Genomic DNA, 22,814 nt, shown 5'->3' with positions numbered 1-22,814 from the left:
ATTGCCCAAAAAGTCACTCCTGAGGGTTGGCAGTTAGGAACATAGGAAGCTGCCATATACTGAGTCAGACCATTGATCCATCTAGCTCAGTATTGTCTTCACAGACTGGCAGCGGCTTCTCCAAGGTTGCAGGAATCTCTCTCAGCCCTAACTTGGAGAAGCCAGGGAGGGAACTTGGAATACCCTGCTCTTCCCAGAGCGGCTCTGTGCCCTGAGGGGAATATCTTACAGTGCTCACACTTCGAGTCTCTCATTCATATGCCAGCAGGGCTGACCCTGCTTAGCGAAGGGGACATGTCATGCTTGCTACCACAAGACCAACTCTCCTCTCCCAAAGGAGAGAACTTGCAGTTCTTTGCAAGAGGGATTCAATCTGGCATGAGATGATGCAGCCAAAAGTGAAGGTTCCTCCCCCAATTCTTGTTCGGTTCACACATCATTTTGTTCACCTTATCATTGGCTTGGATTCCCATGTATCTTCCAGCCAAATGAAAGTAAATGGGCAACACAGTAAATTGCCTTGGATTAATAACTAAAATTTCTGAAGGAAGAAGTATTTCATAACTTTGGGCTTGTGAATATTAATAGTACTGGTTTTCAGAATTGGGAGGGGCATCAGAAATGAACTCCATTCCTAGTTGGAAAATAACAACTGTTTTATTTTTTGAGCAAAACTCCCTTTTAGCTAGGCATGTTCATAAACCCAGAGCATTTCAATCAGCCTTTGCCCTTCCTCTTCCCCCAAAACATACCTTCCAGCTTCTGTGATCTAGGAGATACAAAGGAGGGAGTTGCTCCATGGACCTTCATTAAGTCTATAAGCCTTACAGACAAGAAGGTCCCAGTGCAAAAGAAATTGTAGTCTGGGGTTCTGAGACCAAGCAACTACATTTGCTGGAGCACATTGCACTAGGAAATTTCTATTAGTCAGGCTTTTGGACCTGATGCTGGCCCAGGGAATATCCTTTCCCTCCAATGCCCCCTCCTCATCACTGTTGCTGGAAAGGTAGGTTTGGGGGGAAAGGAACCCCTGTGTGAAGGGTTTAGAAGGGAGAAATGTAGGGAAGGCTAGAAACAGTGCAGGGTTTGCAGAGAAGCATTTGCAACTTTAGCTAGTCTAAAATGCAGCAGCTAGACTACTGTCAGGAACCCAGTCTAAGAATCGTGTGACCCCTCCCCGCCTTGATTTACCATCTTCATTGGCTCCCAATTCATTTCTGGACAGAATTTAAGGTGCCGGTGATTACCTTTAAAGTCAAAAATTACATGGGACCTGGATACCGTAAGGACCACCTCTCCCAGATGAATCTGTTAGTGCTTTTAGATTGTCTTTTGGGTCATTGCTTTGAGTCCCACCTCTTTCAAACACACTTTGAGGATGACATGTTTTCTCTGCAGTGGCTCCTAAGGCTAGTGCCATTTCACTGCACTTTATATGAGGGGAGAGAAGCCACTGCTGCTCCTTCTTGCTAGTGCTGGGCTGAAGAATGAGAAAATAAGAACACAAAAACAGCCCTGCTGTATCAGGTCCAAGGCCCATCCAGTCCAGCATCCTTTTTCCCCACAGTGGCCCACCAGATGCCTCTGAGAAGCCCACAGCCAAGAGGTGAGGGCATGTCCTCTCTCTTGCTGTTCCCCTGCAACTGCTATTTAGAGGCATCTTGCCTCTGAGGCTATAGCCACCAGACTAGTAGCCATTGATAGACCTGTCCTCTGTGAATTTGTCTATCCCCGTTTTAAAGCCATCCAAGCTAGTAGCCATCACCACATCCTGTGGCAGAGAATTCTATAGATTAATTACACACTGTGTGAAAAAGTACTTCCTTTCGTTGGTCCTAAAATTCTGGGCCTTCAGTTTCATGGGATGAACCCTGGTTCTAGTGTTGTAAGAGAGGGAGAAAAATTTCTCTCTATCTACTCTGTCTGTTCCATGCATAATTGTATATACCTCGATCATTTCTCCTTGTAGTTGCCTCTTTTCCAGACTAAAAAGCCCCAGATGCTGTAGTCTCATAAAGAAGGTGCTCCAGGCTCTTGATCATCTTGGTTGCCGTCTTCTGCACCTTTTCCAGTTCTACAATGTCCTACTTAATATATGGTGACCAGAACTGCACACACTACTCCAGATGTGGCCTCACCATAATCTTAGCAAATTTATTCTAAATCCTCTTCCTAATGATCCCTAGCATGGAACTGGCCTGTTCACAGCTGCCACACACTGAGTCAACACTTTCAACTAGCTGTCCACCACAACCCCAAGATCTCTTTCCTGGTCACTCACTGACAGATCAGAACCCATCAGCATATATGTGAAGTTGGGTCTTTTTGCTCCAATATGCATCACTTTGCACTTGCTTACATCAAACCACTTTTGCCATTTTGTCAACTACTCACCCAGTTTAGAGAGATGCTCCTCTCAATCTGTTTTGGATTTCATTACCCTAAATAGATTAGTGTCATCTGCAAATTTGGCCACTTTGCTGGTTTCCCCATCTTCTAGATCATTTATGAACAAGTTAAAGAGTACTGGTCCCAGTACAGATCCCTGAGGGACCCCACTTCCTACTTCCCTTGATTGTGAAAACTCTCCATTAATTCCTATCATCTGTTTCCCGCTTCAACCACTTACCCATCCATACATGAACTGTCCCCTTATTCCATGACTGCTAAGTTTACTCAAGAGCCTTTGGTGAGGAACTTTGTCAAAAGCTTTTTAGAAGTCCAAGTATACTATGTCAACCAGATCACCTTTATCCACATGCCTGTTGACACTCTCAAAGAAATCCAAAAGGTTAGTGAGGCAGGAATTGCTCTCGCGGAAGGCATGCTGGTTCTCCTTCAGCAAAGCCAGTTCTTCTATGTGTTTAACAGTTTGTCTTTAAGTATGCTTTCTATCAATTTAAGGTAAACGTAAAGTGTGCTGTCAAGTCGATTTCGACTTCTGGCACCCACAGAGCCCTGTGGTTGTCTTTGGTAGAATACAGGAGGGGTTTACCATTGCCTCCGCCTGCGCAGTTTGAGATGATGCCTTTTAGAATCTTCCTATATTGCTGCTGCCTGATATAATACCAGCGGGGATTTGAACTGGCAACCTTCTGCTTGTTAGTCAAGCATTTCCCCACTGCACCATCAATTTACCCAGCACCAAAGTTAAGCTAACCGGCCTGTAATTTCCTGGGTCCGCTTTTGATAACTGGAATTACATTAGCTGCTTTCCAGTCCTCTGGTACAGAGCCTGATTGTAGGCATAAGTTACATATTTTAGTGAGGAGATCAGCAATTTCATATTTGAGTTCCTTCAGAACTCTTGGGTGGATGCCATCTGGCCCTGGCTATTTGTTAATTTTTTGTTTTTCAAGACAGTTCTCATCACCTCAAGTTGGCCCAGTTTTTCAGCCTCCAAGCCCGAGAAGCTCATATCCGGAGTGGTCACTATCCTTTGCCATGAAGACAGATGCAAAGAACTCATTCAGCTAATCTGCAATCTCATCCTCCTTAATAATCCTTTTCATGCCATCATCATCCAAGGGTACAACCACCTCCTTGGCAGGTTTCCGGCTTCTGATATATTTAAAGAAGGTATTGTTATTCTCCCCAACACCTCTAGCTATATGCTTCCCAAACTCTCTTTTTGCATCTCTTATTGTCTCCAAAGAAAACCACATGGTTCTATGGTCACCAGGAAGCAACACCAACTCGACAGTACAACTTTGCCTTTATTGTCTCCTTGCATTTCCTTTGCCAGAGTTTATGTTCTTTTATTTTCTCACTTGGGCAGGACTTCCATTTTCTGAAGGATGACTTCTTCCCTTTTATAGCTTCCCTGACTTTACTTGTTAGCCATGCTGGCGTCCTCCTGAAATTGGTGGTACCCTTCCTTCTTCTTGGTACATCTCTGTTGCCAAAACCTAAGGGGTATACCCGTGGGTCAAATGGGCCGTAACCCAAAATTTGGCTTTTAAAAAGCCAAATCTGGCAACAGAGGTACACATTCCAAATGAGCTTCTATTGTTTTGGTTTTTAATAAGTTCCATGCTTTCTGGAGTGATTTGACCCTCCTGACTTTCCCTTTCAGCTTCCTTTTTAGCAGTTCCCTCCTTTTTTACAAGTTTCCTCTTCTGAAGTCAAGTACATCTGAGTTGGACTTTGCTGGAAGTGTTCCATTCGCATATAAGCTGAATTGGATCACACTGTGGTCACTGTTCCCCAATGGTTCTACAACCCTGACATCTTGAACCAGGTCCTGGGCACCACTCAGGATTAAATCCAAAGTCACCTTCTCTCTGGTTGGTTCCCTGGCCAACTGCTTTAAGGCACACTCATTTAGCATGTCTCAAAATCTGACCTCTCTGTCAATATCCAGATGTGAATTTGCTCAGTCTATATGAGGGTAATTGAAATCACCCATTATTACAGATCTGTCTCTCTTTGATGCCTCTCTGTTTTGCTTCTCCAACTCCAGTTCACTCACAGAATTTTGATGTGGAAGGCGATAGCATGTCCCTATTACACATTTGCTTTCAGTCATCATATTGTCACTCATAATGATTTTGTGGAGGAGTCTGGATCTCTAGGATTTCTAGCTTGTTGGATTCTACCCCTTCTTTAATATACAGTGCTACTCCACACCCAATCTTCCCCTCCCTGTCCCTTCTGTAGAATTTGTATCGAGGGATAACAGTGTCCTACTGGTTCTCACCATTCCACCAGGTTTCTGTTATGCCCACTATATCTATGTTTTCATTAGCAACCAAGCACTCCAACTCACGCATCTTGGCTTGGAGGCTTCTGGAATTGGTTTTTAAACACCTATACACTGAGTCACTTACCTGGGGTTGGCATGTGCTAACTCCCTTACTGTCACTTCACCTTTTTAACCAGCTGTCATGCATTTCCATCTTCTCTACCCCTGGTTCTGCTCTGTTCCCTTCTGTTAGCAATAGCAATAGCAATAGCAATAGCACTTACATTTATATACCGCTCTATAGCTGGAGCTCTCTAAGCGGTTTACAATGATTTAGCATATTGCCCCAACATTCTGGGTACTCGCCATCTTTTTCAGGCATCTTTTTCAAAGCTGCTCAGCAACCTTTTTGATTTGAAGTGCCAGCAGTCTGGATCCATCATGGTTCAAGTGGAGTCCTTCCCTTTTGTACAGGCTTTACTTGCCCCAAAATGTATCCCAGTGCCTAACAAATCTAAACCCCTCTTCCTGGCACCACTGTCTCATCCACACATTGAGACCCTTCAACTCCGCCTGTCTTGCTGGCTCAGAAAATGCTACCCTGGGGATCTTGGACTTCAATATGCTATCTAGCAATCTATATTTCGCTTCCAGGACCTCCCGACTGCATTTCCGAATATTATTGATGCCAACGTGCAGCACAACAGCTGACTCATCCCAGAACTGCCTAACAGCCTAATCAGATGCTGTGTGACACCTGCAACCTTTGCACCAGACAGGCAAGTCGCTGTGCAGTCTACACGCAGATAACAGACACATCTCTGTGTCCCTAATGATCAAATCACCCACTAATAGGAGCCCCCCCCCATCCCCTGGAGGAGTATCTTCTTTGCAAGTTGATATGTGTGCATCACCTATAGAAGGCGTCCCTTAAAAGGGAGCATCCCCCTCTTCCGCAGACTAATGTCCTCCTTCCCTGAGACCTTCATTCTCCAAGACATCAGAGAAGCTGTCAGCCTGGGAGTGGGATGCCTCTTTCATGTCCCTGACGGTCTCACCCACATACCTCACTGCCTCCCTGAGCTTCTCCAGGTGAGCCACCTAGGCTTCAAGGGAACAAACCTGGTTTGGAGGAGGGAAATTATTTCCCGAGAGCCAGGAGGTCTTTGCACCAAGTGCACACCCACAACTTCTGCCCCTCAGGTAGATAGTCATACATGCAACCCGCCATGCAATTAACTGGGAAGCACTTCCTCCCCTGCTGGCATTCTACCTTCAAAACTGGTTTTATTGGCTATTTAAAATATATAGAATGTGTTTGCTTGAAAGCTAGGTTTAGCTGCAGTTTTCAGCTAAGTAAAGCTTTTAAGCTCTGTCTTCCAAGAAAATTATAAAAGTGGCATAGTATTCACCTTCTTCTTATGCCGAATGCCTCCTTTGTGATAAAGGGGAACAGCTTGTGTGCCTCTTTTCACACTTTACTGCTAAGCTCTATCCCAGACTCCTTCGATATCTGTTTACAAACTCCTGTTAGCACAACTCCTCTGGTCTGAGCCTTGTCTTGTCAAGAGCTGCTTCCAAACCAAGGCACCTCAGGAACTTGGTCCTTCTCACAGGCTGTGTGACTCACCTGGAACTAATCCTCCACCCCAAAAACTGCCCTGTCAAACAGAAACCTCTAGGAAGCCAAATTCAAACCCTAGAAAAGACTATCCTTAACAAACATAGCTTGTTCTTTCCACCTTGGTTTCGTGTTGATTTATTTATTCATTTTTAATTTTGCTTCCTTATTGCTGTCTTCTTTAAGAGAGAAACCAAAAGAATCAAAAATTTGCTGCCTTCCCCGGTCTGAGCCTTTTGTTTTCAAGAGCTGCTTCCAAACTGAGGCACCTGAGGAATATAGCCCCTCCCACATGTGTGTGACTCACCTGGATCTAATCCCTCACTCAAACAAAATTCCCTATTAAATACACAAACCTCTAGCCTGCCAGAAATCCTAGAAAAGCTATCCCTAACCCTAGAAAAGCTAGCCCTAACAAACTTAGCTTGTCCTTTCCTCTTTGTTTTCTGGCTGGTTTATGTATTTATATATTTGCTTCCTTGCTTGCTACAATAGAACTTAGAAATGATCTACAGACCAACAGTGTCATTTCTTTGGAATGGTAGATTTAAAATATGGTCATACATTATGGCCCCATTCACACATAATGGGAAACCAAAGTTAAATGGGGCAGAGGTTGGATTTCTTGTATATCCGAATGCATAGAACCTCTGCCCCATTGGAAAAGCAACTTGAGGTTTCTCTCCCCAAACCCCAATTTGAACCCTCTGTCTGTCGTGAGTTTCACTGCTCCTACCTGAGGTTTGCAGCTGGCTGCTGTACGTCCTAATTCAGAATAGGAAACAGCCTTCTCCCAAACTGGAGTAGAAGGAGGAAACTCATCTCTGTTCCAATTGGCTATCATAAGTGTCCTTCATGCGAAGGAGGAGGCATGGGAGCCAGTTTCCTCACCTGTGCAGCCAGTTCCCCTTCCTCTCTGCAGTCTCCCGAATTCGCAGTTCGGGTCCTGGCCCTTATGTCCAAATGCGGACAGGTAAGCACGTGGTGGGGGGTGGGGGGTGGGGGGGGGGAACTGTTGGTCCATTGGACCCTCAGTTCTGCATTACATGAAAATGTAGCATCTATGTTACTCCAAAATCTAACTGTAGTCTTCATAAACCTGGGCCTCTGCGCTGGAGGGAAAAGGGTATGATTAAAATTACATGTAAATAATAAATTGTCTTGCATACTGTATGACTTGTATGCAAAGAGAATGTTCATGAATAACCTGCAATCATGATCCTATAAATGCACATATTTGTCTAATGACAATAAAGCTATATGAACGTATCCTGTGTGTGGGGAAAGGAACAAGTTTCTTACTATGCTACCAGTCAATTATAATCTCATTATCAATGATGTCTACAATACAGTGGCTTACATATTGTGAAAGGGTACACAGTTCCCCCTCCTCTACATCTACATCAGTCTAGCAATGTTGCATTTGTTCAATCTGCATAAGTTGCACAAATACAAAATTAGTGCAATTTGCATTACACAAGACTAAGCCCATTGGAAATAATGGGTTTACTCTTGTGTAATGCAACTTGTGAAAAGTTTGTTTGCACAGTTTACACAAATTGCACCTATGCTAAGTTGATGTCAGCTGCCTTTCAAGCAACGTCTTCCATCTCATGCTCTTGCTTACGCTGTGAATGGTAGTTTCTTAGGGCTTTTCTCCTCTGCCAGCATGGTGTAGTGGTTAGAGTGCTGGACTAGGACCAGGGAGACCCGAGTTCAAATCCCCATTCAGCCATGAAACTAGCTGGGTGACTCTGGGCCAGTCAGTTCTCTCTCAGCCTAGCCTACTTCACAGAGTTGTTGTGAAAGAGAAACTTAAGTATGTAGTACACCACTCTGGGCTCCTTGGAGGAAGAGCGGGATATAAATGTAATAATAATAATAAAAATTCAAAGAAAGTTAATCTGGGTCTTCTAAAAGCAAGCAATCAGTACTAGTGTGTCTTTAGCACAGACGTGAGACTACTATGGAATCACTGCACTTACCCTCAGAGTTCTCTTATAACAAATCCACAAGTACTGTTTTCCTAAAAGCACCTTTCAAGTAATCTGCCTTTTACTGAAATGTGACTGCTACTGTGTACTTATTTTTAAAATGGCTTGACAGAATTGCTAATGTTCTCATTCCTTCAGGATATTTCCTAATACTTGTAGCCTTTTCATGTTTCTAATTAGGCCAGTAATGGTCCCTGAAGTTAAACCAATTAAAATTATTTACTGTGACACACAGTGTGAAGATAATTATCTGATATCTGAATCCAACTTCTGCTTACTTCGCAACATTACTTAATAGAAAACAGTGAAACTGATGCCTATGCTTTCATTTTACTTGTCTACCAAATGTGTTTGCCCTATAGCAAACTGTTTAAATAAAGCATTAAAATCTTTGTGGTGCTAATCAAAATGTTTAAAATCCACTCACACTCCCTTTATAGTTCTGAAGAACATATAAAAACTCTTACCCATTACCTTTTACATTGTGCTTGCTGACCAGTGTTGTATTGTACCCACATTGTACACAGATAATAAAGCATCTGAAGTTTTTTCTTAAAAAAAATAAATTACTACTGTTTGAGATTTTTTTTGTTTCAATATACCTCCTTTTCTCCTTCACACTGCCAACCCTCTTCCCACTATACATGCACACGCCGCCGCCACCACCACTACCACACAAGACTAAATATTAATAGGTTCCCCCCCCTCCAGCTTTATTATAGAAGAAGTTGCAGAATAAGGCCGAGTGAAAATTTGCACAATCACTTCTCCTCTATCACTCTTAAGACCAACTTAGTAGTCCACTGCTTGTTGCTTGGGGTGCCCTTTTGCTGGATGCTGGGAGAATTAATGAGAGAATAACTCTGATTTTAATAATTATACGCTTCAGATTTGGCCAAAATTCATTCTGGATTTACTGCAGAGTCTCAGAGGAGGAACCATGCATAAGGAATGGGAAGTGCATGAGCTCATGATAAAATGCTTTTCATTAAAGTCTGGTGGCACATGCAAAAGAGCAAGGGGAGGGTTTGGACTAAAGACAAGGTAGCACTTGTGGAAGAGTTCACACAGAGCGCTCAGTCCAAGAGCAGAGCACAGGAGGGTTCTGCCTTATATTGAAGAATGTTGCAATAAACCTTTAGCAGTGGGGTCAGACAGGAGGAGCAGTGGTGGAGGTCCACAAGGCGGATGAAAAACTGCAGTCTGCTCAAAGCAGCTGACCAGAGAAAGGGAACCTGACAGCATGGCCGGTGATGCCTGAGCAAGTCAAACAACTGGTGCCAAGAGATTCAGGGAGTTGGCAGCGGCAGCAGGAAGAGGGAGGAGGGCAGGAGAATGGGAGGCAGGGTAGAGACACATGAGGTCAGGAGCAGATGAGGCGGGGGCAGAAGAAAGGAGGAGTGCTCAAGGGAATGAGCAAATAAAGGCAACCAGGGGTGAAAAGGTCGGGCTCAGGCAGGTTGCTCGTCCTGCTTATCTCTATTTTTAAAAAGGTTAGTCTGTTGATTACTGAGACTACATCCAGGGAGAGCCTACGACTTCTAGTGAGGGGCTGAGCTCAAAGAGGAAAACGGTCTGGCAGGAGGAGAAACAGGGTGAAACCAAGCCCTTACCCTACAACTGAGGCCCAGCCAAGAAGGAAGACAGGGCAAAGCAGGTCTCCGAGCACTGGCCTTGTCACCACAAGCAGATTATCGATAGATTCAATTATCTTATTGTGCCACAGTTTTACTCTACCCTGTATCCCACTCCGAAATTCCAGCTTAACTAAAGCCCTATGCAGCACACATTATGCTCAGTGTGTGTGCCATCTGTGTACCATGTATGCACTGCACATACAGATATGTACATATGTACAGTTATTCACACATTATGTTCAACACATGTACAGTAGCATACTTCCCATTTGTACTTGGGGCCTTCACTTTTTAAACAAACATATGTGCAGTCAGTCATACAAAAACATGTACTAGTGTTCAGACATTTGAATGCATGTACAATGTAATGTCTGAATAGGGCTTAGGAAATTTCTCAAACTAATTCTGGAATTGGAGCATGCACAGTGTGCCTCTGCTTTCAGTTACTTTGGTTTTCATTTGTAATGTGCAGATACATACGGATTATGTACTGCAAAAATCCATTTTGGATCATACATATGATTGCATCAATACTGTCCTTGAGCATTATTTTACAGATAGACAGATGTAAAGGTAAAGTGTGCTGTTAAGTCAGTGTCAACTCCTGGCAACCACAATGCTAATATTTGGTCGAACTGAAGGAAAACAGGACTGAGCCTAAGCACTAGCCAGCCAGTCACAAGGAAAAGAGGTTGCAGCCCCATCTATGAGGCTACAGAACAGAAGGAATCCTTGGGATCACAGGTGTATTTTCTTACCATCCAAACTGGCAAGATTTACTTGTTGGCAGGTGGGGTCAGAGTTCTTGAATGCTACATATTCGAAATATGGAGGAGAAGGAGAGGAAGGATGGGGCTCCACCTTCACTTCTCCCAGGACTCACTCAAATCTTGCTCCATCCCTGCTCTGAATCTTGTACCAAAATCCAGGGAGAAACTTGGGTGAAAATGCTATAAGCATCCCTAGATCAGAATGACATGATTATAGTCAGTTACCACAATTCATAATACTAGGATGGACAATTCAGCAACTGCATTATAGTTTTCGAAAAGAAGTTAGTTATAAGTTTATTCAGTCATTGACCAGCAAATTTTTCGAAAAGAATTAAAACAGTGTTTTAATATGACAATGAACTGAAGTCACAATACTACAGTTGCGGAAGATATACAGACCACTTAAAACAAAACCAAGGATATTGCTTTCACATTGATTTTGGTTTGTCGAGTTACTCTGGAATGAATAATGCAACCATTTTCAAGCTGTAGTTTAGAGGAAATAATGCGTAGCAAGTTAGCTTTGTGGATACTAAGGCAAACTGTACAATTGACAATTCAGCCTGAATGATCTGAAAAGGAGTCCCATCAAAATCAGTGGGACTTCTTAAAGTATGCAGAACTGGAGTGTGAATTCGTGCAATATCATATTTCTTTCTATAGTTTGTCAGGGCTAGCCAGTTCAAAGATATGCATGCTTTTGTTTTGCAGCTTACCACAGCTAATTAATAATTGTCTACTCACAGTGCTATTGAGAGCATGTGGATATGTGCCAGCTCCTGGCACCAAGGAGTTAAAAACTCTTCAGTCTGCACTTTGTAAAGTTTGCTCCAATGCCCTTTTAGACAATGACAAGCTGTTAAGTGTAAAACTAATTAACATTTCAAAAACTGGTGTTAATCAGTAGTGTTCAGATTCATCTGGAGCACTCTTTTGCAGACTTTCCCCTTCTTGTTTTTTACACTATAACTTTTAAGTTATTTTAATTTTCCTCTGTTTGGTGCATGTCAAGCACACACAGGGAACAGGGGAAGAAAGAAAGAAAAAACTACTGCTGCTTAAATTCCCCTCTGATAACTCTCCCTTAAGCCAGTGAGGAGAGATATAATTCCTGCCAAATTGTTAGGCCCATCCTGAAATTTATGCATTAATTATTGCAATGCACATTTGTTTTAAATGTGGATTTTGTGTAACAAGACCACACTGCAAAAGGGGATTTATAGTGCTTAAGAACAGAGAGACTGGCCAACGTCCAGAGCAAAGAACGGCATGTGGAATATGCACTATTGTGCTAGCACAAGATGATAGCTTAGTTGCACTAAAAATTGTGATTGTACAAGAGTGCCATTGCACAAGAGCACTAAAGAGCACTGGTGGGAAACCTTCGATTAGAATAAATGAGGTGTGTTGTTGCACAGCCATAAGCATGTTTTTGGTAGCAAAATACCATTCTGGAGCACAAGCTCCAAAGTAACACAACTTTCTAGCACAACAGTAAATTCCTTCCACAAGCGGTATGCTGCTTTCGATTTCAACTATTATTAATGTGCATATATGTTTGCAACTGCATATTCAGTCAATTTATAATATTACAGGGTGGATCTGCTGGCTCATTCCAGTATATATGAGTGCCCATTTCTTTTTAAAATGTAAGTCCAATCAGACATTATGCTGGATAAGTTTACAGATGTCTGTATACTCGTACATGTCTTTGTGTGAATAACTGTACCTGTGTTCATTTTAAAAATGAACCTGGATACTGACCTTTCAAATGCATGGTACAGCTAGGAAGTGTACTAATGTACTCGCATTCAACATAACATGAATGGCTGTACCTGTGTACAGAGTATACTCTGTACTATCGTTGTATGAATGTTGAACATAATGTGTGAATGGGCCTGTAGTTGTACGTGTATCTGAAAAAGAAAGAATGATTGTTGCTAGTTGTGGGTAATTACCTTTAGCACAGTTCAGAAATGTTTGCTGTTAATAAGAGCTATGTTTTTTTAAAAAGGGATATAGCTAAATATTTTTCAAGTCCAAGCCAAAAATAGGAAATCCTGTCATGCTGCTGCTGCTGCTGCTGCTGCTGCTGCTGCTCTTCTTCTTCTTCTTCTTCTTCTTCTTCTTCTTCATTCAATTTCTATACCACCCTTCCAAAAATGGCTCAGGGCAGTTTACACAAAGAAATGATGTCTTATGTCTTATGACATCAGAAATACGACAGATTATGAATACCTCCCCCACCCACTGGGAACCCCACAATTCTTGAGCTCTGAACCCTGACCTGCTGCCACCTTCCTTACCTGGTGGCAGCAGTGACCATGAGGCTTGTTTCCAGTCCTCCCTAGCATATTCAGCACTGAAATAGCAGTGTATCAGATCCCAATGACCTTGGAGCATGTCCAAACCCCCCACTACCCCACTTGTTTAATTTGTAGGGATATCAGCTGCCCTGAAATTACATAGCCCAGAATTCCTTGCACCTGGCACACTGCTAAGTATGTTCATGACAATGTCCCAAATGCAAGGATCTCTGGAACATGTAGTTTCCTAGGGACCTGCTGTCTCTGCTGAGATACCTTGGGAAAGTATACCGTATATCGTAGAGCTATTTACTAACCTGTGCATGGTCAGTGTACATTCTGAGCCTCATGGAGAATTCCCAGGGAATTCTCAGTTTGTAATGTAGCTAAGCATTATGAGCTATTTTGAAGCAGGTAAACATGAAGTCCAGCAACAGGGGTGTGCATAAACCAAAAAATGCAGTTTGGTTTGAATTCAAATCAGTTCAAACCAAACCACATTGCTCTAAACCAGCCGACCCAGTCCATTTCATCGAACCAGTTTGGTGGATCGGGCGGCCAATATACTTGTAAAGGGGAATTCAGCGAGGATTCCCCTTTACAAGTACAGGGGTGGGGGACTGTCCTAAAGGTAAATAGAAATGTGAAAAACTGGTCCGCGGTCCAGTGGTCTGGTCCGGACGTTAGGAATTGAACCGAACCTGACCCCCACCCCCGGTTCCATCCAGTCTGGAACTGAACTGCCGGCCAGGTTCACATTTTTAAAAAAAATAAAATAAAAATTAAAGCTAAATACCTGTAGCCCCTTCGGGGGGCTTGCTGTAGGCTGCAGGGTGTGTGTGTGTCCACAAGGGTTCCCTTTCCCCCCACCGGCCTCCCTCATCACTGCCGCAGCTGGGTAAATGTAGTATTTTTGGCCCTTTCGGGCCTCTGTAAAGGCGAGCGGTGGCCATTTTGGTGGCTGCTGTGCATGCACAAATGCCCTCTGCGAGGCCTGGCATGGCCAAAATGGCCGCTGCTTGCCTTGGCCTATAGCAAGCCCCCTAAAGGGGCTACAGGTATTTAGCTTTAATTTTAAAATTTTAAAAAAAATTCACGGACACCCACCAGACCAGACCGGGGGTGGTGGTGGTTTGATGGGGGCCGGACTGAACTGGCCCGGTTCCGTTCAAGGCTGCTTCGGCCTTGAACCAAACTGGGCCAGACGGTTCCGTGCACACCCCTAAAGGTAAGGAGTGGCTGGGCAGGGATGGCAAAAGAGTAATAAGCAAGAGAGGTTACAATGGCAAGAGAGGTAAAAACAAGCTGCTTAGCCAGTAGCTTGGTAAAAGAGGGAGGAGCGCACTTGGGGCCATGCCAGGAAGGTGAGCAGCTGAGCTAACAGCCACATCAGCCATATAAGGAGCTTATTATTTATTTATTTGTTTGTTTGTTTGTTTATTTATTCGGTTTCTATACCGCCCTTCCAAAAATGGCTCAGGGCGGTTCACACAGAGAAATAGAAAATAAATAAGATAAACAAAATGGATCCCTGTCCCCAAAGGGCTCACAATCTAAAAAGAAACGTAAGACAGACACCAGCAACAGTCACTGGAAGTACTGTGCTGGGGGTGGATAGGGCCAGTTACTCTCCCCCTGCTAAATAAAGAGAATCACCACATTAAAAGGTGCCTCTTTGCCAAGTTAGCAGAGGTCGAGCTTATTACCTCTCTTGCTACCCCTGCCTGGCTGCCCCTTACCATTGCAAGATGGTGGCTAAAGAACTGAGCCAGATAGAAGTGACGAGAGATGATGTTCTGAACTGTCTGGAAAAACTGAAAACTAACAAATCACCAGGGCCGGATGGCATCCATCCAAGAGTCCTCAAAGAACTCAAATGTGAAATTACCGACATCCTTGCTAAAATATATAACTTATCCCTGCAATCAGGTTCCGTACCAGAGGACTGGAGAGTAGCAAATGTAACACTAATTTCAAGAAGGGATCCAGGGGTGATCCAGGAAATTACAGGCCGGTTAGCTTAACATCGGTTCCAGGCAAATTGATGGAAAACATCCTCAAGGATAAAATTGTAAAGCACAAAGAAGAACAGGCCTTGCTGGGAGTGAACCAACATGGGTTCCGCAAAGGTAAATCTTGCCTCACCAAACTTTTGGAGTTCTTTGAGAGTGTCAACAAGTGTGTGGATCAAGGTGATCCAGTTGACATTGTATACCTGGACTTCCAAAAAGCTTTTGACAAAGTTTCTCATCAACTACTCCTGAGGAAACTTAGCGGTCATGGGATAAGGGGACAAGTACATGTGTGGATTGCTAACTGGTTGAAAGACAGGAAACAGACGGTAGGTATAAATGGAGAGTTTTCGCAATGGAGGGAAGTAAGAAGTGGGGTCCCCCAGGGATATGTACTGGGACCGGTGCTTTTTAATTTATTCATAAATGATCTAGAAGTAGGGGTAAGCAGCAAGGTGGCCAAATTTGCAGATGATGCCAAACTAGTATCACCTCGTGAACGATACTAGGGTAGTGAAATCCATAACTGATTGTGAAGAGCTCCAAAAGGATCTCTCCAAACTGGGTGAGTGGGCGACAAAGTGGCAAATGCGGTTCAATGTTGGAAGTGTAAAGTGAAGAGCCAGCGTGGTGTAGTGGTTAGAGTGCTGGACTAGGACTGGGGAGACCCGAGTTCAAATTTCCATTCAGCCATGAAACTAGCTGGGTGACTCTGGGCCAGTCACTTCTCTCTCAGCCTAACCTACTTCACAGGGTTGTTGTGAAGGAGAAACTCAAGTATGTAGTACACCGCTCTGGGCTCCTTGGAGGAAGAGTGGGATATAAATGTAAAAATAATAATAATAATAAAATAATTGGGACGAAGAACCCCAACTTCAAGTATATGCTGATGGGATCTGAGCTGTCGGTGACTGACCAGGAGAGAGATCTTGGGGTCGTAGTGGACAGCTCATTGAAAGTGTTGACTCAATGTGCAGCAGCTGTTAAAAAGGCCAGTTCCATGCTAGGGATCATTAGGAAGGGGACTTGAAAATAAAACTGGTAATATTATAATGCCCTTATACAAAACTATGGTGCGGCCACACTTGGAGTACTGCGTACAATTCTGGTCACCACATCTAAAAAAGGACATTGTAGAATTGGAAAAGGTTCAAAAGAGGGCAACCAAGATGATCAAGGGCCTAGAGCACCTTTCTTATGAGGCTAGGCTACAACACCTGGGGCTATTTAGTTTAGAAAAAAGATGACTGTGGGGAGACATGCTAGAGTTCTATAAAATCATGCATGGGGTGGAGAACGTGGATAGAGAGAAATTCTTCTCCCTCTCCCATAACACTAGAACCAGGGGTCATCCCATGAAACTGATTGCCAGGAAATCTAGGACCAGCAAATGGAAGTACTTTTTCACACAACGCATAATCAACTTGTGGAATTCTCTGCCACAAGATGTGGTGACAGCCAACAGCCTGGATGGCTTTAAGAGGGGTTTGGATAATTTCATGGAGGAGAGGTCTATTGACAGCTACTAGTCAGAGGGCTCTAGGCCACCTCCAGCCTTGGGGCCGGGGTGCCTCTGGGTACCAGTTGTGGGGGAGTAACAGCAGGAGAGAGGGCTTGCCCTCAACTCCTGCCTGTGGCTTCCAGCGGCATCTGGTGGGCCACTGTGTGGAATGGGATGCTGGACTTGATGGGCCTTGGGCCTGATCCAGCAGGGCTGTTCTTATGTTCTAATGGATTATGGGCAGAAAAATCTTGTACTTTGTAGAATTTATTAGTTGATAATGTGAAATTGAAACCTATTCAAATGCTTATAAAGAGTCCGTTCAAAAACTTCCCTGGTTTCATTATATTCACATGGGTTCGATTGTCCAACATGAATTATATCGACAAGGAGGGAAACTTAGGGATCTGACAGATTTTGAAAAATTAATTCAAAAAAATCCTGATTATTTGCTTGGTACAGTCTATAAATTATTATTGAAATATGATACAGAAACAGTACAAGTAAAAGTGTGCATGATTAGATGGATGCAGAATATAAATAAAACAATTGATTTTAGTGATTGGGAATATCAATAGGTATTAAATCTACCCTTGGTAACAATTTGCGGAAGAATTGGTATAAAATGTTTTTTTTGGTGGTATGTGACTCCTATGACTATTCATAAAATTGATAGCAGTTTCCCAAAAGAGTGTTGGAAATGTAACCACCACATAGGGCCGTTTTATCATATGTGGTGCACATGCGAAAACACCCAATCATTTTGGAAACAAATATATTGTAAAATAGAGCAAATTTTATGTATCAAATTTCCTTTTCTACCAGAAATCTTTCTTTTAAGTTTGACAAAATCTTATATTCCGGTGAAGTATACTGAATTGTCTCTATATATGATCACAGCAGCTAGGATTCTTTATGCTGCCAATTGGCATTCTTCTATAATCCCCTCTTTAGCTGATTGGTTTATTAAATTATGGGACTATGCCTCTGTTTCCAAAGTTTTGGCTTATGTGAATAACTCTTCATCAGAATCCTTTTTATTAACTTGGGATTCTTTCATACAATATAATGTTCAACAAGGTTATTGTTTGTTTCCTAGATCTGGTTTTGATCTGTGATCTATAATTTCATGATTGAAATCCAGTTGGTGGAAGTTGTCTTTCTTGGGGGTTTTTTTTCTTTATTTCTCTTTTTACTTTATCCTGACAATTGATTCTTGGTGTAAAACTTTGTATGCTTTGAATTCAAGAGATGCAATTTCTTTCTTCTCTGTGATAGGATGGGCCACAGACAGCAAAAAATGGCCCAAACTGGGCTGAACTGAGACCGGGGGGAAGCCATCAGGGGAGGCCATCAGGGGGAGGGGGAACTGCCATAGACACCCCCCCTCCGGTGGCCATGGCAGCACCACCCAGAGGTGGTGAGTTTCTTTTTTTAAAAAAAATGTTTCATTAGAAACAATTCTAATGAATTGAACCCTGGACTGGCTCAAATTCACGTCAGGCCAGGGGGTCTGTTCGAGGGGCGGGGCAAATCTGAACATGCCCAATTCCGTTCAAGTCTGGTTTGGACTCGAACCAAACTGGAAATATCAGTTCCATGCACACCGCTACATTAGGTAAATGGGGAAAGCAATGATCCTCATCCAGTGGTAAAGACTGATTCATCTGCAAGGTGTACTGTATATCAAATGAAAGATGATCCATTCAACGAGGCGGGTCTCACAATCACAGAGGTGAACCCCCAGAAGCTCCAGTATGCCCTGCACGAGCACGCAGGGCATACTGGAGAGACCCCCCAAGCCGGGAGGCTGCTTTTAAGCCTCCCGGTCGGGGCTCTCCTCGTGACTAGCCATGGCGTGGAGCCACATTACGGCTACTCACGATTTTAAAAAATGGTTTAAGGGGCGTGTTACTTGAGCGGGTTACCCGCTCTGGAACCACTGGGCTTGCAGATGAGCCTGGTGGTTCACACAGACTCCCTTAGGCTCCCTTAGCCCAATTTTTGCAGTCCGTTGTGAATAGCCCCAACATTTTCTATTCATCAAACATTCAGGACTGGTTTAACATTGCATGGGTTTAAGCCTGACGACAGCTTTTAACATGGATAATACATGGATAACACTTGCTAAAGAGCAAGTCCCATTTTTAAACACAAAACTCCTGGTTTATAAGGGGCTAAACCTCTGTTTGCTTCTTTGGGACTACTCAGTGTCTTCTCTTAAAAATTTGCTGCTAATCACATCAGGATAATAATGGAGCACATAGTCTGGATGGATAAACCATGTGTTATATCCTGGCAGAAATATCAGTTGCCAGTAAAAGAGAAAGGGAATGAAATTTCACTTCTCTTAATTTTCAATTGAATAGTCAGAAATTTTGGCTTTGTAACTTTCTCAAAACTGTAGTGGCATATGGATTATTTTAGTTGCTTCAATACAGCTGGAGTGACAACACAGCTTAGTACTAGGTGGCCTACCTTTGATAATTTGGGATTAAAAAACATGGAACAAATGCTTGTTCTGCTGCCATGAACAAAATCCATCTGTGCAGGAAAGTCACACATCTTCTCAGATTGCAACAATTTACAGCTTACCAGCGCTCCAAAAGCAGTGATCAATCTTCCCTAAAGTACTGCTGTTACAAACAGAGTGGTAAATTTTATCTGGAGCTTTTCTTAGGGTGAGGAGCCATGTTCAAAAAGCAGGTGCCATCAACAATTGGCTTTAAAATGCAGCCAGTGTAGAAACATGTCATTAAAAAAGAGCATCACAAGCATTCCTATGAAAGAAAGACATACACAAAACAGCCTACAATAGACAGTGGCTGCTGGCCTGTTGAACCCCAGAAAGTGGAACTGAAAGTAAAGCAAGTTTACCAGGTAGCTTGCTCCTCTGCCTGGCTCCTCCTAGCACAACCCCCTTCAAACTGATGAGACAATAAGGTTGTTCACACAACCAACAGCACCTTTACGGGGAAGGCAGGGGGAAGGTAGGAGGCTACCTGCCTTCCCCCACCACGATCTGAGCCTAGAGAAAACCCCACCACTCATGCACCCACACAACTAGCACAGCAAGCAGGAGGTGGTGGAAAGGTAGCTGGGCCACCAGATATCCCACAATGCACTGTGTGAGCAGTGCAGTGCACTGGGATATCCTTGGCTGTCAGGACACTCCTTCCCCTGGCTTCTATGGTAGGTATGGCTAACAGCAGCCCAAAAGGAGCTGCCAGCAGCCCTCTCACCCACACAACTGGGCAGTGAGGTAGGAGGTGCACGCGCATACACCTACCTCCATTTTAGCCTGGGTTTAAATCCTGGGCTACCCAGTGGAGTGCCAGGATTGGGAGTGATCCCAGTGCTTCTAATGACCAGCCCTATCTGGGCTAGCATTGCCCTACCCAGGTTGGGCTGGTTGTGAGAACGACCTCAAGATCTTGTTAGAAATTTTAACAAGTGCAGAAAATCAGCAATAAGCTCTACATTTTAATAAATCTGTTTCATTACTTGAATGTGTACCTGGAAATATGAATAAAGATGTGTGTTTCTGCCTTTGGCGTGCCCCCTGGTAATTGATGGAAGTTCACTTTTGCAGTTAATACACAAACAATTTGTGAAACCTTAACTTTTAAAGACACAGCTTTTCTGCTCCCACCTCAGCTCACTGTAGACAGTACACTCAGCAAACAGTGAGCCACCAAACTCAGCTTGGTGACCCCTTCAAGTAGGCACTCTGAACGATTGTCTAGTTCGCCAACACTTAAGGCCAGCCTTGTCTGCCATGTTGATGCCTAGCTCTGCCAGCCCCATTAATGACAGGAAGGAGCAGCAATTGGGGCCAAAGGCATAAAATAAGCCTGGCTAGTAAACTGTCTCCAGGAAGGGCAGTGGCTACTGATGGCGCAGTTGTGGGCAAGGAATGCAGAGGCCTAAAGGCAGGTTTATAGTCCAGGCTCCAACATCTTCAAAAAGTGTTGAGATGCCTTGCCAATCAGTTGGTCTGCCAGCTCTTTTAAACTACCCAAAAGCCAGTCCAACCCCCTTTGGGGAGAGAAAGAGGAATGGTCCCTCCTAGGAGGTGGTTGGAAATATGTTTGCCAGAAAAAATAATTATTAACTAGCTTAACCCGCACAGAGCATCTGCATGCTAGTACTTGATTGCTCCCCTCACCCCCTGCCACAGCCCCCCTCACCTCAGAGGTCTCTCCACCCTCACCTGAGCCACATTCCTGCTCCTCCTTCTCCATCCAGTTGCTTCCATCCCCCTCATGCCTCTTGGTTGCGGCTGCAGCATTGCTGGCACCTACTGGCAAAGCTGAAGTTCCCTATCCCCAGAGATCTCCCCACCCTCACCCGAGCCCTGCTCCTTCCCACAGGAGCAACAGCAGCAGCAGCTGACGGGCCCTTTCTTGCTGCAGCCACCGCCATGGCCACTCATTACCCTCAGGTCGCTGACAGGCTCGGGCCCATCCCTTGCCTGCCTGCCTGCCTCCCTCCACCAATGGCCTTGGTAGCTCCAAACAGCAGCAGTGGTTGTCTGGGCCCTTCCTTGCTGCGAATAGGAGCCACCATGGCCACTTGTTCCCCTCAGGTCACTGACAGGCTCAGAAATGTTCCTCACCCTTCTTTCTCTCTTCCTGTCATTTCTTTTTCTCTCTTTCTCTCTCCTCCACTTGCTCTTCCCCTCTGCCTTTCTTCCCTCGCCTCTCCCCCACTTCCTGAATTAACAGATCTTGTTCATCTTATTTCCTCATCTAATTCACACCACGGTAGCCTCCTTCGCCTGAAGGGGCTCTTTCCTCCCTCATGACCCCTCTCTTCGCAGTCCCCTGCCTTCACAGACCACTATCCTTTTATATATATAGATTTCTCTCTTCTACAATCAAGAACATCTGACCAGTAACAATTGCATTTCAACTGACCTTAACCATCACAGGCTCCTCCCCCCTATCTGCATATGGAATCTCCACTGCCCAATCACCATGATGCCACAGGCTCCTCCTCCCTATCTGCATATGGAATCCCCACTGCCCAATCACCATGGTGCTTCCTCCTCCCTATCTGCATATGAAATCTCCACTGCCCAATCACCACAATGCTTCTGCTCACGAACTCTGCCACACACAGGATTAGCCACGGGTATGCCTTAGATAATTTTATACACACACACACACACACACACACACACACACACACACAAGAGTAGGTGATTGTACATGGTAGGTGATTGTACATGGGTTTTTATACAAACTATAACTTTTGTTTTATTTTTCACACTGTGTGAATGCTATTTAAGGGAGCTTTCCCTTGTTTTAGAGTTATGAACGAAGTGTCAAATTAAATCATAAAACTTGTAGAAAAGAGAAAGCCTGAGGTAAATGCATAGTGGCAGTTTACCTGTCATTCAGGTTCCACTAGACAGTAGAAACCTGGAACATGCAATGGGGAAGCAGATTTAACCTAATCTGTACTCACTGCATAAGACATATGGTTGTCCTGCAACTTATCTGTAACATCATCATATGTATTTCAGGAAAACTCCATCATCTGGAAAAATTCAAAGGTAGACAAGCCACCATTCTTAGCGAGACTCTAGTCAGCCTTCCTCTCAAGCTGGGGCTTAACATATATTAATTTAGAATGGGTAATTTCTTCATAGAATCCAACAGAATCCAGATCCCTGTCACCAAATGTCTGTCTACACTTCAGTAGCTGACATCCTGACTAATGAAGTGCTTGAGTAATGAGCAAAGTTGCACAAGGACATCATATAGTTTCACTTTTTAAAACAACAACTGGGATTTGTTTCCATTTCAAACAAATGGGACATTTTAAAAGAGAATTAAAAATGGATAGTGGACAACAGTGGTGGGATAGCTAGGGGCAGAACTGGGAATAACATGAAGTGAATCACAGAAGGACACTGCCACCTTCAGTTAGTTAAGTGATTGGAGCTGATAGACTTTTACACATTATTTTCTTTTCTCCCGCTTTGACTTAGGTTTCCCCTCCCCCTGCTTTGACTTAGGTTTCCCCTCCCCCTTTGTCTTAGTAACTAGATATTGGCTTTGAATGTTTTTTTATTGAGTTTGAACTCATTAAGCTGCTGGATTCATTTTGGTTATTTGATTGCTGCGCTTCTTTAACTGCCTTAACTCATGTGTGTGAGGATCTTTGCAGTAGTTATTCCTAATTGTTCCAAGCCTTTACAATCTTTCTGGCTATGCAGAGGCAGTTTGGTGATACCAGAAGGTAGGCGATTTCAATCCCGTACCCTGCAATTGCAAGT

General features: G+C 43.7%; 1 protein-coding gene across 4 annotated transcripts in view; it reads right to left on the bottom strand.

Moving 5' to 3' along the window:
- Window positions 1-22,814, bottom strand: part of LOC128346792 (uncharacterized) — a 102,891-nt gene that overhangs the window by 60,175 nt on the left and 19,902 nt on the right. Inside the window, exon 1 of one of the 4 annotated variants that reach the window (XM_053300480.1) lies at window positions 20,045-21,359. The exons of 1 other annotated variant lie outside the window; for it this stretch is intronic. The gene's annotated coding sequence lies outside the window, so the exon portion shown is untranslated. Of the gene's footprint in view, window positions 1-20,044; window positions 21,360-22,814 lie in introns of those variants that run through there. 2 more of the 4 variants (XM_053300478.1, XM_053300479.1) reach the window with 2 other exon arrangements.

Source organism: Hemicordylus capensis, chromosome 2 (genome assembly GCF_027244095.1).
Source record: "Hemicordylus capensis ecotype Gifberg chromosome 2, rHemCap1.1.pri, whole genome shotgun sequence".
Taxonomy (NCBI): Eukaryota; Metazoa; Chordata; class Lepidosauria; order Squamata; family Cordylidae; genus Hemicordylus; species Hemicordylus capensis.
Note: the sequence above shows the minus strand (reverse complement) of the source record. Positions and strands in the feature narration are given on the sequence as shown.